The sequence below is a fragment of the Euprymna scolopes genome, chromosome 25 (assembly GCF_053919585.1).
Source record: "Euprymna scolopes isolate OS-2025 chromosome 25, ASM5391958v1, whole genome shotgun sequence".
Classification (NCBI taxonomy): domain Eukaryota; kingdom Metazoa; phylum Mollusca; class Cephalopoda; order Sepiida; family Sepiolidae; genus Euprymna; species Euprymna scolopes.
In genome coordinates, this window is record NC_136506.1 from 84,979,123 (window position 1) to 84,993,022 (window position 13,900).

A 13,900-nucleotide genomic window follows, 5' to 3' on the forward strand; every position below is an offset into this window, starting at 1 on the left:
AAAAAAATATGATAAATCGGCTTTCAAAACTAGGCCCCCCTATTCTTCGTTTATTTTTGCCCGTACCTAAAACAAATGACAAAAGTCTACATTCCAAATTTCATGATGTTGACCATCTTACAATTTATTTTTTAAGTACATTCACAATTCTTTACAGCATCTGTTTCGTAGCGCAAAAGCATTCATTTAATTATTATATCAATCAAGGAGTCTATTCAGCCCTAACTCCTCAGAAAAAAACAGCAACTATCAATCCATTAAAAGAAAAGAAAATGTATTTTGGCATGACTACAAAATCCGAAAAACTTACACAGCTGGGTAGAAAACGAACATTTAGAAAAATCAATTTTATATTTTTTAAAACAACAGTAAATAAGTAAAAATATTTTGACGCTTCTACAGGATTGGGACGAGACCAGGACGGCAGCAAAAAAATAAAAAAATAAAAAAAATAAAACTTATCAGGAGCGGCTTAACCATTTTAATTTAACTGTAAACTCTGAAGGGTATCGTATTGAATTTTATCACCTACATGCTAAAATAAGGGCAAGCATTCTAAAGAGATTCCTAAGGCAATAACAGTGAGAGAACTCTTTGTTTTCCATAATTAATCAATAAAATAGTTAAATAAGACACAAACATCCTGGTTCCTGTATCTCTTAGTTATATGTTATAAATTATCTTCTGATAAATAAATGTGTTTGTATCTTTATAATTTCTAGGAAAAAAAAATATATAATCGTTTATGAATCAGAAATGAGACTCAATTTTTTTCCGATTCTGATACCGACTCCGATACCGCCAAAAATTCCGATTTTTCCGATACCACCAAAAATTCCGATCTTTCCAATTCCCGTTAATCGTCTCAACACTAGTATATATATATATATATATATATATATATATATATATATATATATATATATATATATATATATATATATATGATTGCGACGTCTTGTCATACGAAAGTCAATGTGCCGAAGATGACTTCAGTTCTACCAGCGACTTGCACACCCTCAAGCAGACATGACACTGAAAACGTTCATTGGTTGAGATGAAACTAACAACAACGGAACCTGTATCATTGTGCGCTTTCACGTTATTAACAAAACCTGCCTTAGACAACACACTTCAAAGATCCAAAGATCTCCATGATTGGGTGGCAAGGTTTGGCGTTTTCTACATGCTCTCGAGATTCTCTCGGTCTATCTTAGCTGCTTCAAAGTGTTCTGCGCCCCTGTATACCATGACCCTCCACTGCTTGCGATCATACGCTAGGTACTCCCAACTTTTAACAGGAACATGAAAGTTCACCAGACTCTCCTTGATGTTATCACGAAAACGTTTTTGGGCTTGTGCAGGGTTCTTTTGCCAAGAAGGAACTCATCATAGAACAGCTGTTTTGGGAGTCGATAGTCATCAAGCCGGACAAGAAAATCCGACCAATGCATCTGGTTCTTAATTTAAAAAATGGTAGAAATACTGGTTGTTTTGGCCTTATTTAAGGCATATGTATCAGGGACAAAGCTTCCCCATTTTAAACCAAGAATTTGTCTAAGGCAGTGCTGATGAAACCCCTCGAGCAGTTCTACATGTGACCGGTACAAGGCCCATGTTTCAGAGTGTAGGAATAACAATACACATGTTTGATATACTTTTTTTTAAATATTTTTTATCGTTTGTTTTTTAATTTTGTTTATTTATTCATGTGTTCCTCATCATCATCATCATCATCATCATCGTCATCATCATCATCGTCATACACATCAAAGAGACCAGGCGTCCTTAAAACGTTTTTTCCTATATAAACTTTTTTTAACAGAAGATCGTAACCAAGGTCTGCCCATTACACGTATCGTAATGTCGGACATGTATTGTTTTTATTTATGTTTATTTATTTATTTGTTCATCATCATCATCATCATCATCATCAAACAGACCAAGCGTCCTTAAAAAGTCTTTTCCTATATATATATATATATATATATATATATATATATATATATATATATATATATATATATATAAAACTTAATGTGTGTGTGTGTGTATGTGTGTGTGTGTGTGTGTGGTCACGAATAGGCTCCTATATGGTTGACTATTTAAAAAAACTGATAACATATAATGATAGAAGATGTATCGAGACACAGGAATGGGTATGTTTGATCTGGCAGAACGGTGGTTCATTAAAATTATGGGGTCTGCGTTCGCTCCTGGTCCACAAAGTATGGAAATGAAAAATTTTAAAATAAAAAAAAAACGTTTACAAGTGTTTTTGATATAGATGTACATAAGAATACTTTGATAAGTATGTTTTAACTTAAATAGGGATGGTATAATAAAATTGTGGAGGTCTGCGTTCGCGCCTCGCCTCCATAGAATGGAAATAGGCACAGACTTTTCATATCTATCTGCGTAAGTATACTTTGATAATTATGTTTCTGTTTGAAGAAATACAGTATAATAAAATTATGGGGTGTTCGTTCGCGCCTGACCTCCGTAGAATGTAAATATGTCACAAAGTTTAACAAGGATTTTTAATATAGATCCACAGAATATTGTGATAAGTGTTTCAGTGTAAACAGGTATGGTATAATAAATTATGGGGTTTATCTATTTTATTTTTACTTTCATCATATTTTGCTTTGGTTTTGATACCCCCGAATTCGAAGCTATCTCTTTACAACCCTTCTTTTTCATAACCTATCATACTTTAATAAATCAGAGTCCATTTTGTGTAGGCTGTTTTTGAACCCAGTCAACGACGGGTACTTTTGCTAGTATATATATATATATATATATATATATATATATATATATATATATATATATATATGGCGATTAAGCTACACTGAATATTCCGCGTTTCATCCACTCTAGGACTCTTCAGACTTAGGCGCATAAGCCTGAAGAGTCCTAGAGTGGATGCAACGCGGAATATTCAGTGTAGCTTAATCGCCATATATATTTTATAAATTACTAACTAGCTCTACCTACGTATTGAGCACTTCTGAAGTAAATACTTAAAGTTTACGCATAAATCTATACTTTCGTATATTAATTTTATGTGGGTAAATTAAGTAGTTATATATATATATATATATATATATATATATATAGAGAGAGAGAGAGAGAGAGAGAAAATAAAAAAGGAACAAACCGTATTATGTGTTCACCAACGTTTCGTCTTTATTTCGAGACTTCCTCTGGGTGAATGAGATTAAGAAACCAAAAAATATACCAGTACAAAAAATATTTGAAAATGTTTCACGTGCACAGTGTGACGCAGTTCTATTTAAGAGAAACGGAAAAATTGATGTTGGAAATTCAAAAAGGAAGGGGGGCTGGCGCTGTTAAAGAGAAAGGAAATTTTAGTGACGTCATATAGTCGTTAATTTAATTTTAAAACTATGAACGCAAGTTTATATTCTTATTGGGAAAAAGATATATCTGTTGAAATTTAAATATAAGTTTGTAACAGGAATGAAATTAGTGTTTTTTATGTAATTTATTGATTGAGATTATGTGTTAATTATTACAGGGGGTGTTTGAATGGTGTGAGAAAGTTAACCTGTGTCCACAGTTAAATAATGTTCTTTTAATAACAGTTTACTTATTAATGGCGCTATGTTATAGAAACCTCCACGTTGTTTAATAGTGCTTGAAATTGCGATAAGCGCAGATTCAAGGAGTCTCCGGCGCGGTTTATTTGAAATGAATTTAACTACTTTTGCTTGTTTAAAATCAAAGGTGTGGTTATGTTGCAATGTATGAGAGAATAATGCACTTAGAGAATTGCTATTTTTTATATCTCTTTTGTGTTCATTGAGCCTTTTTTCCAATTTACGCTGAGTTTCACCAACGTATTTATGATGGCAATTATGGCAAGGAATAGTATATATACCTCCATCGGAAACTGGTTTGTTATAGAGATGTTTCGTGGTTTTTAATATATGTTTTATGGTTAGTGATGTGGTTTGTACGATAGGAATTTTTAGTTTGTTTAGTGCAACATAACCACACCTTTGATTTTAAACAAGCAAAAGTAGTTAAATTCATTTCAAATAAACCGCGCCGGAGACTCCTTGAATCTGCGCTTATCGCAATTTCAGTTTTAGTTTTAGTAATTAGTTTTAAAATTAAATTAACGACTATATGACGTCACTAAAATTTCCTTTCTCTTTAACAGCGCCAGCCCCCCTTCCTTTTTGAATTTCCAACATCAATTTTTCCGTTTCTCTTAAATAGAACTGCGTCACACTGTGCACGTGAAACTTTTTCAAATATTTTTTGTACTGGTATATTTTTTTGGTTTCTTAATCTCATTCACCCAGAGGAAGTCTCGAAATAAAGACGAAACGTTGGTGAACACATAATACGGTTTGTTCCTTTTTTATTTTCTCTATTTTGTCGGAATACTATTTCCATTATTTTCATCATATATATATATATATATATATATATATATATATATATATATATATATATATATATATATATCAAATTCTAGTCATTCAATGAATTTAAAAATTTATGCCGTGAAATGTTTGAATTTCAAATCAAAGAATTTTTATTATTCTATGTAAGACAAAGAATACATTTGAAATATTATTATAGGTTTCCATAATAGTTGATTGTTAGATAACTTTATTCTGATATATATATATATATATATATATATATATATATATATATATATATATATATTGTGTATTAGTGTGGATGTCTATATGACTGTATATACAGTACACAAACGTATGTTCTATATCTTTTGTCGTTTTTATCTAAATCATACTTATATTCATGTTTTCTTGATTAATTAACAGGCCATATATATATGTATGCTGGGTTTGTTGTCCTTTTGTCCTAATGTCTATCTTAACGATCTGTGACTCGTCTAGTTGTTATGTGAGCGTGTCAGAACACAAAATGCACGTAACATGACGACATACCTGTTTCTGCTAGCTGCTTCTGGGTGATCCTTCAACCATCTTGGGGAGCCGGACATGTTTTAAGGAAGAGGCTTCACAAGACACAGACCAAGACGTTGTAGGATTTTATATATTTTATTTACTCCCTGGTATTCGTCACAGCAGAAGGGAGTGATCGACGGTCTTTTGGCGTTTAGTTCATCCGTCTTTCTCGGCATCTCTAATCCAACTTAACTCTATGCTTGCACGAGCCAGAACACGTGATATGTGACATGTCAGTCCGGTCCTCGTTTGGATAATTCTGGTGCACACTGACCGGTCACAGAGTTTGACAAATTTTGACAACTTTAAAAACATGACGATTCAAATCTCTGTTGTCCACTCATCACTAGATAGGTAGATAATTATATAGATAGATAGATAGATAGATTACAGACATGGTTCTACACGGCTATTATCATAACGTTATTATTATAACATTTATATATATATGAGCAATATATATATATATATATATATATATATATATATATATATATATATATATATATATATATATATATATATATATATTGCTCCTTAGGATTGAATCAGTCCCATAAACAAAGTGTTTTAGGTAATCCACGAGACGCAACTTCGTCTCGCACTTCAGATGTCACTATTTGCTACGGCAAACATTATGCTTTACATGCAGTAGGTTGCCGGTACACAATTACGTGGAGTATCGGCTTGTCGCCTACCCGCCAGGGGAATTATCTGGAGGGTCATCTCCCCCAGTGAATTAAGCGCACCCCCAGATACCAATCGGGAATTTTCTACGATTATATATAGATTATACAGTGCTATCATCCGACATCTCCACACAGCCTGATCTTGTAGCACCAGATAAAACAAATCTATTCGGCAAGTATAGCACACCATTGGTGGTAATCCTATATAGCACACCATTGGTGGTAATCCTATATGGTCTATGAGTGTCAGAAGGAATTATTTTAAATATTACCTAAGGATTTTGCCTAATGATTGGAGAAGGCAAAATCTGAATTAGGCGCGGGAAAATAACGCAGATAATGCTCTGTCTTTAGAATAGAAATTCGAGTCTGTAGAGGAAGGGGGGGTCAGTGAGGGGGTTCCTTTAGGGAGGATAGAGAGCTGATGTTTCTAGCAAGATGACATGTAAGACAACCAGGGAGGGGGGTGAGGTAATCCATTTGCCATTTCCTAATCGTTGCAACCGCTGCGTCATTCGTCCAATCAACGGTTTAAACCTCTAAACTCCCCTCCACGCTTTCTATCTCCACACTCACCCTCTCTTTCTCTCTCCACAATCACTCTCTCTCTTTCGCGTTCTCTCTCTCTCTCTCTCTCTCTCTCTCTTTTGTCTAGCATGTTCTGCATCTTTTTCTATCCACTTTCTCTCTCGCACGCACGCGCGCACGCGCACGCGCGCGCATGCGTTCTCTATCTATATAGTTTCTTTTGGTCTAGCATGTTCTGCGTCTTTCTTTCTCTCCATATCTTGCCTTCTCTCTCTCTTTCTCTGTCTCTCTCTCTCTCTCTCCATGTATCACTTTCTTTTTCTCTCGCTCCATCTCTCTCTCTCTCTCTTTCTCCATCTATCACCCTCTTTCTCTCACTCGCGTTCGCTTTGTAGTTTTTGTCTCCCTTTACATATGCCACGAATGCTATGTGTTAAATAATTTTGCCCCCTCTCTCTTTCAATCTATCTCACTCACTCTCTCTCTCTTCCTCCTCTCTCTATCTATCAATCTATCTCTCTTTCTCTTCCATTTTCTCTATTTCTACTATCGTTTTCTCTCTCTCTCTCTCTCTCTCTCTCTCTCTCTCTCTCTCTCTCTCTCTCTCTCTCTCTATTTCGCACTGACTATTTGTAATCTTTTTACCTACCTTTCACGTGCTGCTTCGCTCTTCCTCTCTTCTCTCCTCGTCCCCCTCTGTTTGTCTGTCTCTCTCTCTTTCGCTTTCTCCTCTCTCTCTCTCTCTCTCTCTCTCTCTTTACGCTGACTATTTGTAATCTTTTTGTCCACCTTGTACGTACTGCTGCGTCGCTCTTCCCCCTCTCTTCCCCCTCTCTTCCCCCTCTCTCTCTCTCTCTCTCTCTCTCTCTCTCTCTCTCTCTCTCGTTTCTGGGTTTTTTTTTGTTGTTTTTTTTTCTTTTTGCAAGGCCTTAAATGTACCGACTTCAAATATTCTATTACAAAAAAAGTACTAAAAAAATACAAAAAAAAACAAAACAAATACTGACTGAAATAAACTCCCTTGCTCTCTTTTTCTACTTGGCGGAGGGTGGGGATCTTGGTTAAAGCGCCCAGAGGTTTGGTTGGATTGCCCACAGCACGATGGGGGATAATTTGTCTTCTTTGACTGTTGCCGACGACAATCTTAACTGAATGGCTGTCCCCCCCTTTGCAACTAAATTCGTACGAAGATCAGCAGAAAGGGGTCAGCCCCTTCTCTCGGTTAATAAGGAAATTATGAGGATTGATATGGACAATTAAAAGGAGATCTGGATAGTCGATACACAAAATATTATCTCATATACAAAATAACGCAAGATTCCCCCATTTTCTTTGACCGGAATAGTTTTCTTAACATGAAGTAAAACTGGCTTTTAGTTAAAATTTTAGGTACTTATGCAGTAGAAGGATCATATTATCGTCGGAATCATCCAGGTGGTTTACGGAACAAGCCGAAACACTGGGCGTCTTCGTCCTAATTTTAAAAAAAGTTTGACTTAACTCCAAACATCTCAAGTCATTCCAGGACTTACCACCACCATGGCATATAAGCGGAAGAAAAAGAAGGGGGAAAAACAACAGAAGTACAAACTGTCCAGTTTCCTGAAGATGAATATTTTATTAATCAAAAATTTGAAAAAAAAAAAACATTTCAAATCTTATTTTTAATAAATAGCAAAATTTATAAAAAACAGTTTCACACTCGTCTGGTCTTTATAACCATTAATATATTATCGAACGTTTCAACCCGTAAATTCCTTTTTTCATAAGAAAAACATTTGCCTGTTATTATTGTTTTATTATTTAAAAAAAAAAATCTAAATATTTGATTTGAACAAAAAATTCAATAAAAATCATATAAAGAAGTTTTGTTGTTGTTTTTTTTTTTTACTCACGTTCATACCTAACAAGGCATATCGCCACTTGGGCATAAGGGGGCTACTATTTTGGACCATGCCTAGGAAAGATGTTGTTTTATGTTACATTTAAACTTCTGCATATCAGTACAGCCAGGGAATCAGGTAGCAGGAAAGGAATTCTAAAGTCTAGCTGTTCGAGAAAGAAACTATATTGAGCAGAAAGCTTTCTGACATATGGGGATCTCAAAAGAGAAGTAAAAGGCTTTCCAGCTTCTAAGGACCTCGACAGTGAAGGATTTATTTTAATATTTAATCCGACTCAATATTTTATCTTGATTAGTTATAAATCAAAGAAAGCGGATGGGATTTCACCCTCATGCTCAGAAGTTCTCTTACTGCTACCAAATCAAGTGTGTACACATGTTATTATAGATAAGAAGAGGGGTAAAAATATGAAGAATGGAACAAAAATAACTAAGATGAAGTAAATATGAATAAGAATAAAAAAAAAGACCGAAAGAAAGAAAGCAACGCAGAAAAAAAGAACAAGGGGATAACGTAAACAAAGGAATATATGAAAAGAAGAAAAAAAAGAAGAGATGGAGAAGGAACGATAATATGATAAAAACAGATGGACACGAAGACAATAAAAAGAATATATAAATTATACCATGAAATATAATTTCTCCAAAAGAGTCGATTACATATGAATTTCGAATCTGATCGCAAAATACACATAGCTTTATAACAAAAATAAAAACTATATATATATATATATATATATATATATATATATATATATATATATATATATATATATATATATATATATATATATGGTGTGTATATAAAAACACGAGACAACCATAAAATTCTCGCATAAGCCTGAAGTATCATAGAGTGGATGAAATGCGGAATATTCAGTGTAGCGTAATCGCCATATACATTTTATAACTTACTCTCTCTCCCTCTTTCTCTCTCTCTCTCTCTCTCTCTCTCTCTATATATATATATATATATATATATATATATATATATATATATAGAGAGAGAGAGAGAGAGAGAGAGAGAGAGAGAGAACATCATGAATTTTGGAATATAACATTTTGTTATTTATTCTCTATATTGTTCTGTAATTACATTGAGCTTCTTAAATAAGGATGTGTATGTATTATAAGAAAATATGTTTCTACAGAAATATATATATATATATATATATATATATATATATATATATATATATATATATATTCAGACAGATATTATTAAATAGCATGGAATATTTTTGCTTAATGATCTTTTTCGTAATTTTTCCATTTTTCGAGTGATAAGTCTTATACCTAGGTCGAATTTGTATTGGAAAGTTCCGTAGTTGTTTCATCCTCTGTTTTTTTTATTTTTATTTATTTATTTATTTATTATTTTTGTTTTGCAAGTATTTTCAACTGATTTTCTTCAGTCATCTTCAGGCAGTTTTTGATTACTGTTTCGTTTAAAATATGGACGCTTTTATATACTTCAGTTTAAATTACATTTAAATTACTTGAAATAGTTGTAATTTTAATTTATAAATTCATGAATTTAATTAATAAGAAAACGATAACAACAATTGCTCCTGATGATAATCGGATGCATCGATAGAAAGCGCCTGAGAAGAATATGGCTGAACAACAAGTTTGGGCGCCATTTTATACATATGCATGCTGAAATAAAAAGAAAGACCACTCGGCGAATGGAAAAGATATCCAGAATCATCAGAAAAAGGAATAACCCTGTCATGTTCAATCAGACGTACTTGAATAACGACTTGCTGCCAAAATATACAAATATACAAATATACAATATACAGGGTGTCCTTAAAGTTACTATACAGTCTTATTGTTTTCTTGTATTATATTTGTATTAATAGTTAATATTTATTTTTTTTTACAGGTTTATTTAATCAAGCATGCCACGCGAGCTAACTTTGGAAGAGCGCAAATTTATTGTACTGTTAATATATTACAGGGTGTCTGTATAGTAACTTGTAAGACTGTATAGTAACTTTACGGACACCCTGTATATATATATTTATATATATATATATATATATATATATATATATATTATATATATATATATATATATATAATATATATATATATATATATATATATATATTTGTATATTTTGGCAGCAAGTCGTTATTTGATGAGTTCATTGCAAATGACGATTAATTGACGCAATGAAAATTGAAGTTTTTTTTAAACATAACTCAATCACAACATTGAAGACTATTTTCGCGTGTATTCTGTGTGATTAAAATATGAAGTAAATGACCTTAAAAACACTCGTTCAACAACAACAACAACAACAATAATGATAATAATAATAATAATGATAATAATAACTAAATCTTGAACACCAACACAAATGGTACAAGTATAAACTGGCGGTAGTACTTTAAAATGAAAGTCACAAAATTCAATCAAACATAGATATACAAACGGATAAATCTATCCAAGCAAGAAGACCGAATATCATAATAGTTAACAAGAAAGAAAAGTCCTGCCAGATTGTAGATTTTGCAGTTCCAGCAGACCACAGAGTGAAGAACAAGGAGAAAGAGAAAATGAGCAAATATAGGGAACTGGTCAGAGAGTTCAAAGGGATCTGAAAGATGAATAAAGCCCAGATAAGACCACTAATTGAAGGAGCGCTAGGAGCAATACCGAAAAACTTTGGAAAAAAAATTAGGGAAATTTGGGTCGGGGGGGGGGTCTGAAAAGATACAACGGATAACAATAATGAAAACGGCTGAAATATTAAGGAAACCCTTTTATGCGGAGACTAACACACATGGGCTACAGGCACAAACTTTACATACAGAAACTACTACGGATGTAAAATCCAAAGGAACATCAAATGGAATCGTAAAAACTGAAACTATATAATTGTAAGTTAACCCCCCTGTGCCTCTGCGCCCCTCCTTTTATATATATATATATATATATATATATATATATATATATATATTTTTTTTTTTTCTGTTGTGTGTGTATGTCATCATAAACTGGCTCCACACTAATAAATGAGGAGGGTTAAGGGGGATGAAAAAGACCGAGGAGAGAAAGCACTAGCCAGACCTCCGCTGGATGACTGCAAGGAGGACTGGGACCTTGGGGAGCTTTATTGCCAACCAAATTTCAGTGAAGACTAATGGTCGCTGCCAACGAAAAAGTCATCGGTAAGTGGCAGTTGCGATAACGCAAATTCATCTGCAAGGATTATCGAAAGAGATGGAGAGTACTAGGTATCTGGGGAGACTTGCTGTCACTCAGATACCAGAGAACACCACAAGTTATCCTCAAAGAGAAATCATTGATGATGGTGACTACTTGCAGTGAGTAAATAATAATTTGTATAAAACTATACAACAGAAAATAATGCTGACAACAGCTAAAATCTTTAGGAAAACCCTCGAATGCGGAAACTAATTCACATGGGCTACAAACGCTACGTGGCACTATATCTCAGTGCCACGGTTGTTAGCACACTCTTCAGCATGGTCGGGTGGTGATTTGGCCATAAGTGCAGAGATACACAGAAATGCAGCCTAGAATCGTGGCCTTCGTTATAAAGATGGCCGGCCAGCTGAAAAAATGACGTCATCGCCGAGGTCCCAACAAGCAAGATATGTGGAACTCTTAGACTGTCAATAATGAACAGTAATTTTTACAGACAGCGTTACAAAACTTCAAAATTGGATTAAAATAAAGAAATAAAGAAAGAACACGATGATTTATACTGAAACTCATCTAATATTAATAATAAAAAATAATTAAAAAAAACACAAGTTATTTGAAATATTGCACAGTAAAAAAATTAACCTAAAGAAAAAATCATGTTTCTTATTTAAGATTATTTCACCACATAACAAAAATAACATGCAAAATCATTTTTTTATATCCATATTTTCAGTTTGTTAAAATACGTGGGTTTGTATTACTGTAAACATAGATTCGAAAAAGTTGTCAAAAAACAAATATATAACAAATAAATGTTATCAAAGGCAAGATAAGTTACTTTTCTGCCAAACTGGATATATTTTTCGTGTTTTTATTCAATGTAACATGTTTATTCAGCTCGAAAAACATAGTGTTTACCGATGTATTCGAAAATTCCAGATGGCGTCTGATTCTCTCTTTAACACGGTAAGTTTGGGATAAGGTGTTATAAATACAAAACCAGATAAAATACTGTTAAAAACTCGCTCAATATATGTTACCGTGACATAGGTTGACATATATTCGGCGGGTTTTTAATAGTATGTTGTATAGTTTTTTTATTTATAACACCTTATCCCAAACTTACCGTGTTAAAGAGAGAATCAGACGCCATCTTGAATTTTCGAATACATCGGTAAACACTGTTTTTCGAGCTGAATAAACATGTTACATTGAATAAAAACACGAAAAATATTTGGTAGAAAAGTAACTTATCTTGCCTTTGATAACATTTATTTGTTATATATTTGTTTTTGACAACTTTTTCGAATCTATGTGTACAGTAATACAAACCCAATTACGTTAATGAAATGAATTGTACTTATTTACTATGCCTCCCCACGGGACAGAGTTAGACACCAGGGTCGTTTTTTAACGTGGAGAAAAGGTACAAAAATAAAAATTGTCTCAGTCGTGAAGGATTTCTCCTCCACCGAAAGAGAACAAGAAATAGAATGCAGCATCTGGAGAACAGATACTACACTTTGATCTGGTCCCGAAGGCCAAGACTGTTTAAGACCACGAGTGAACGCGCGTTTTTTTTTTTTTTTTTAGTTTAGTTTCATATATATATATATATATATATATATATATATATATAAAAATAAGTATTTTTAAATTTTATCTTTCTAGCTTTAAAAAAAAGTTTAAAAATTTTATCAGCCGGCATAATTTATTTTTAAATATTGAAAATTTTCAGAAAAATAAATTATTGTTAGATTTTTAAAACGTGTGTCAACAGCTTAAAAAAATCGTGTTTTAAAGAGTCGATGTTGTCTCGCATTTTCATTAGTTTTGTATGCTGTAAAAAATTTTTTTTTAATATTAGCAATTTATTTGAAGCTTCTTCTTTTGAATGGTAGAACATTTAGGATGATAATATTGAATTAAATTATAGTTACATCGTGTTAAATACAGGGGGGGAGCACGTTAAAACTTACTTTGCTGAATGGAGATGGTGTAAAATCTTTTTTTTTTTTACTGCATTATAATTCTTTATCTTTCGGAAATGAAAATACTGTCACTTTTTGGTCCTTTACGATTTCCTCAGCAAGTTGGAACGATGCACTGTGAAGGCATTTTAATAAAAAAAGGAAATATTACACTGACTTCAAGACGTTACGAATGCCTACCGGTGTCACCGGTATGGACTATCCGTGATGACGTCAGCAGATTAAATTATTTTTGCCCACCGGCCATCTTGTCTTTTAAGACGGTCTTGCTAGAATCCCCTTTCCTCTATCAGCCTCTTTTTCGTCCGGACAGTATGAGGTAAGCACGTATTTTTCTGTCCCTCTGTAAATGAGAGGAGCTGAAGCACCCCCCTCCTCTCATAGTTAGGTTAGTTAGTTTAATTTTGAAGATTATCAATTGTAAATTGCCTTAATGTATACATTGTATACATTTTGTAGAATAAATAGTTAATCACATTTCTCAAATATTACGATTGTGTCGTGTTGTGTGTTTTCTTGTGTCTGCCATAAATGTCTCCATTAAACAACGAAGCAGTCCGGAAGACGTCGAAGAAAGATTCCAATCAGAATGCCACCAGGGCGAAGAGGTCATCTTGAGAGAATGAAGGA